Source organism: Pristis pectinata, chromosome 26 (genome assembly GCF_009764475.1).
Source record: "Pristis pectinata isolate sPriPec2 chromosome 26, sPriPec2.1.pri, whole genome shotgun sequence".
Taxonomy (NCBI): Eukaryota; Metazoa; Chordata; class Chondrichthyes; order Rhinopristiformes; family Pristidae; genus Pristis; species Pristis pectinata.
Genome location: NC_067430.1, coordinates 28,284,739 through 28,290,738, shown reverse-complemented (window position 1 = coordinate 28,290,738; position 6,000 = coordinate 28,284,739).

Sequence of the window (6,000 nt, the reverse complement as noted above, 5' to 3'; positions counted from 1 at the left end):
AGAAAAAAGTCAGTCATGATTGAATGGTAGAGCAGACTCAATGGGCCGAATGGCCTAATTCTGCTCCTATACCTTATGGTCTAACCCTAAACCTACACCCTTTAGTATTAGACACCTTTGCTATGGGAGAAAGTCCACCCTATCTATGCCACTCAGAATTTTTGTACCTTATCAGGCTTCCCCTCCCTCCAATCAGTCTCCTCCACTCCAAAGAGTCCAAGAGACTTCATAGAGGGGTAAAAACTGGACCCAGGAGATATCTGGAGAACTGGGTAGAGGAAGGGAGTGATTGAGAGAGGCAGCTTTTTGAATGGGCGTCAAGAACACTGTTACTAAAAGCATACAATATCCATGGGTTCATTAACGTGAGGCTCTTGCTGGGTCTCATTCCTTGCAACCACAGTTTGCAAGAATGGTATCACGATGACAGCCCTTGATACCCTGGTGAAGATGGGCTTGCTGTTACAACAGAGGTGGCTAATGGAAATGTCCATTCGCTTCTTGAACCAACCTGCACAACCCCAATCACCACCTCAGTAGAGCAACACCATGACCACTTTGATCACTTTGCAGTGCAGTGGACTTTGTTTTCTTTTGTCCTAATTATGTTTTCTCTTGTAAAAATTGTGTATAATTTATGTTTAATTTATGTTGTTTTCTTGTGAATGCTGCTTATCTGATGCTCTGTGCCTGTGATGCTGCTGCAAGTAAGTTTTTCACTGCACTTGTGCACACATGGACTTGTGCATGTGACAATAGACTTGACTTTTACCTTACTAACACCACAGCCTAGTCAGTGCATCAAATCTGGACTTCCTGGCTGTCCTGGTTGCAGGGCGAAAGTGGCTAAATCGAGGGGGCATAACTTTAAGGTGATTGGAGGAAGGTATAAGGGGGATGTCGGGGGTAAGTTTTTTACACAGAGAGTGGTGGGTGCATGGAACGCACTGCCTGAAGAGGTTGTGGGGGCAGATACATTAGGGACATTTAAGAGATTCTTAGATACACACATGAATGATAGAGAAATGGAGGGCTGTGTGGGAGGGAAGGGTTAGATAGATATTAGAGCAGGATAAAATGTCGGCACAACATTGTGGGCCAAAGGGCCTGTACTGTGCTGTAGTGTTCTATGTTCTATATGACAGTAAACTGGACTGTGACTTGCAGAAACAGGCCCAGAAACTGGAGTTCAAGTCTATTTTGTTAGTTGCTGTATAAGGTGCTCGGACCCAGTTGGTCGAAAAAGTCTGTAACGCCCTTATCCACTTATTCAGACGCTGAATGCCTGCCTCCCATTGGCAGATGTCTGGAGACCTGGTGGCTGCAATGTTGTTCCCACAATGAATGCTGGGAAGCAGGTCAGATCCAGGAAGTGCCCTCTCTGTGGTACCATAGCATGAAGCTGCCATGGAAGTGAGGGAAAACAGTAAGGGGAGGGGAGACATGGTGCTCTTCAGCGTGCTTGGAAATCCCCGCTCTCCTCCCGGCACCTTGTGCCATCGGGTTGGGGACCCAATGGGGTTTGATGGGTCCCCATTCTAGCAGAGAATCCTAATTTTCTGCAACATATGGACTCATCATTGGGTCAGTGATTGCCACATCTTGCACTAAGGTGCTCTGATCTTTGTCGGTGATATCACTGAGCAAAAGTGTAGCACATTCAAATGATGCATAACCCTCCATTCCCTGCACATTCATGTGCCTGTCTAAAAGCCCCTTAAACACCACTATCGTATCTGCCTCCACCACCACCCCTGGCAGCCCGTTCCAGGCACCCACCAATCTCTGTGTAAGAAATTTGTCCTGCACATCTCCTTTAAAATTTCCCCCTTTCACCTAAAGCTTATGCCCTCTACTCTTTGACATTTCTACCCTAGGAAAAAGATTATAACTGTCTACCCTATTATGCCTCTCGTAATTTTATAAACTTCTATCAGATCTCCCCTCAGCTTCTGTCACTCCAGAGAAAACAACCCAAGTTTGTCCAACCTCTCTTTGTAGTTAATACTCTCCAAACCAGGTTGCATCCTGGTGAACCTCTTCTGCACTCTATCTTGAATGCTACATCATCATCTGCCTCTAGTTCTCCCCCTGATAATGCCCCCCAGACCTAAGCCACACTCGGCATTGAAAAGGGAACAATTTCTTTCTTGCCACTTACAAGAGAAGAAAATTCTGGCCTCCATTTTCTGCATCATATGCTGTCTCCAGGACAACAGACAAGAACACAAGAAAATAGGAGCAAGAGTAGCTTACCCCATCATTTAATATCGTACGATAAGATGGACTCTTGACTTCACAATTTACCTCATCATGGCCCTTGCACCTTATTGTCTGCCTGCGCTGCACTTTCTCTGTAACCGTAACACTTTATTCTGCATTCTGTTATTGCTTTTCCCTTGTTCTACTCGATGTACTGATGTGATGAAAGGATCTGTATGGATGGCATGCAAAGCAATGTTTTTCACTGTACAACACACACAAAATGCTGGAGGAACTCAGCAGGTCAGGCAGCAGGTCAGACTCTTAATTTCTCTCTATGGAGTCGATGTTTTGGCTCAAGACCCTTCATCAGTAACTCAGTACATGTGACAATAATAGATCTGGGCTGAGAAGTGGCAGATGGAGTTCAATCCGGAAAAGTGTGAAGTGATTCACTTTGGAAGGTCGAATTTGAAGGCAGAATACAAGGTTTATGGCAGGAGCCTTAGCAGTGTGGAGGAACAGAGGGATCTTGGGGTCCATCCAAGTTGCACAAGTTGATAGGGTTGTTAAGAAGGCATATAGGCCTTCGTTAGGCAGGGTATTGAGTTCAAAAGTCACAAGGTAACGTTACAGCGCTATAAAACTCTGGTTAGACCACATTTAGAATATTGTGTTCAGTTCTGGTCACCTCATTATAGGAAGGATGTGGAAGCTTTAGAAAGGGTGCAGAGGAGATTTACCAGGATGCTACCTGGATTGGAGAGCAGGTCTTATGAGGATAAGTTGAGCGTGCCGGGGCTTTTCTCTTTGGAGAGAAGGAGGATGAGAGGTGAGCTGATAGAGGTGTACAAGATGATAAGAGGCATAAATTGAGTGGACGGTCAGAGACTTTTTCCCAGAGCGGAAATGGCTAACACGAGGGGGCACAGTTTTAAGATGATTGGAGAGAAGTACAGGGGGGCTATCAGAGGTAAGTAGTTTACACAGAGAGTGGTGGGTGCATGGAACACACTGCCAAGGGTGCTGGTAGAGGCAGGTACATTAGGGACACTTAAAAGACTCTCAGATAGGCACATGGATGATTAAAAAAATGGAGGGATATGTGGGAGGGAAGGGTTAGATTGATCTTAGAGTAGGGTCGAAGGTTGGCACAACATCGTGGGCCGAAGGGCCTGTACTGTGCTGTAATGTTCTATGTTCTAATTTACCAATTTAATTTACCAACAATCAATTTACCTGATGGCTGATCTACCCCAAGCCTCAACTCCTCTTCTATGCCAGTTCCCCAGAGTCCTCAATTCCTCAGTTCCTATCTCCTCTTTAAATAGCTCCAGTGATCTAGTCTCGACCACCCTCAGGGACCATGGAAGAGACAGAGGGTTGGAGGGACCATCCCCACTCTGGTAGCCTGAGGACACCAGGGAGCTGCTTTAACACTCAATTATACAGAAAGGATGAGAAATACTTTCAGTGGTTTGAGAGCAAGTCTCAACAAGTCCCAGGAATTCCTGTGAATTGGGAGCATCACCATTTCCCATGAAATTTTGGCTGTTTGTAAGATCACAGGTTCTGGGAATATTTTGCAAGTGTGTGAAAGGTATTGTACAAGCAGAGAGAATAGATTTATTAAACATTCCCATGGAATCAATAGACTTTGATTTATTGTACAGGACACCTTTTGGAAATGATGGGTGTGGTTACACAACCTGATTTGCAGGGGAAATTGAAACAGTCTGTCCATGTCTCTGCCCCTGTTCAAACTTTTCAAACCAACTCCAACATTAAAAAGGGTTAATTTAGCAGATTCAAATCCTGACCCCGAAGCCTTTAACCCATGCCCGTCCACCTGAATACATTAATCCCTTTCTCCTGAATGTACTGAATTCTGACTCCTAAACTGGGCACTCATCTCCAGATCCTTCACTGATAATACCCTTACCTTTTTCCCTTCACATCTTGGACTGACCCCTGAACTGCAGATCCTGTCCCCACCTCCTCACCTCCACGTGCAAAAGAACGGACTCCTGTCTCCTCAATCATTCTTACCCCTCAAGGAGACACTGACCCCCTGATCCAATTAAATAAACACTTGGTCTCTCTCCTGGCACTGACCCCAGCCACCAACCTATGATACCGTCCTTCCAGAACAGAGCACAGTACATAATCCACCCTTTACGGATCCCTTTAAAGTAAATCTTTAATGAACACAGGTAGAATGCAAACACAGCCTTTGGCTGTTTAAAATGCAACAGCAAAATATGAACAGATGTTTAACTTTTAGAATACCCCATGTGCCACATTGTACTGTTCAAGTAAAATTCCCCTTGAAGGTAGGGCTCCTCTCTCCACAGATGCTGCCTGCTCCACGGAAGAACTTGTTTGTTATCCCAGCAACGGTGACATACAATGCTTTTCCCACATTGTTACCTCAAAACAGTTGTAAACCTTGAGGATTTTCCTCGGATTTTGGTATTGGTATTGGTTTATTATTGTCACTTGTACCGAGGTACAGTGAAAAACCTGTCTTGCATACCGATTGCACAGGTCAATTCATTACACAATGCAGTTACATTGAGTTAGTACAGAGTGTATTGATGTAGTACAGGTAAAAACAATAACAGTACAGTGTCACAGCTACGGAGAAAGTGTAGTGCAGGTAGACAACAAGATGCAAGGTCACGACAAGGTAGATTGTGAGGTCAAGAGTCGATCTCATCATATAAGGGAACCGTTCAATAGTCTTATCATCGTCGGATAGAAGGTGTCCTTAAGTCTGGTGGTACATGCTCTCAGGCTCCTGTACCTTCTACCTGATGGGAGAAGAGAGAAGAGAGAATGACCCGGGTGGATGGGGTCTTTGATTATGCTGGCTGCTTCACCAAGGCAGCAAGAGGTAAAGACAGAGTCTAAGGAGGGGAGGCTGGTTTCCATGACGCGCTGGGCTACGTCCACAACTCTCTGCAGTTTCTTACGGACATGGGCAGAGCAGTTGCCATACCAAGCTGTGATGCATCCAGATAGGATGCTTTCCATGGTGCATTTGTGAAAATGATTGGCAAATTCACTGCTCTTGGGAGATTTTGCTTTCGGGACCATGATTTTATGCGCTGAGTGGTCCAATTTCTATGAAAAATAAAATCATTACAGGGTTCACACAGTCACGCCTTTCACTCTGGGATCTCTGAGCGTTTGATGGGCCAGTGTTTGGGAGGATCACTGGAGACATGTGAAATACACTCCTGGATGGTGCTCCCAGGGTTTAAAGTCACATGTGAAACAGGATCGTTTCACATCGTGAAACAGGATCACAGCACCTGGGTGGAGCTCATCGGTGTGACTTAAGGGCAACCTGAGGGAGCAGGACCCAGGTTTGCAATACAAACCCAACTCAAGTGGATCCTCCTTAAGTTACATCTTTGCTCAAGTCCTCTTTGCCCCCACCCCACACCTCTCCACCATGATAAAAACGCCCGATTACACTGCTCCACCAATTCTCAGACATCGTCTCACCCTAGGGATTCACAATGTTTTGCAGGCCCATGGTATTACAGGAAAGGTACCAGCATGGATAGAAGATCAGCTGACTGGCAGAAGGCAAAGAGTGGGAATAACGGGGGCCTTTTCTGGTTGGCTGCCGGTGACTAGTTGTGTTCAGCAGTCGGTGGGTCTGCTACTTTTCACGTTATACGTTAATGATCTGGATGATGGAATTGATGGCTCTGTGGCCAAGGTTGCAGATGATACAAAGACAGGTGGAGGGGCAGATAGTGTTGAGGAAGCAGGGAGTCTGCAGAA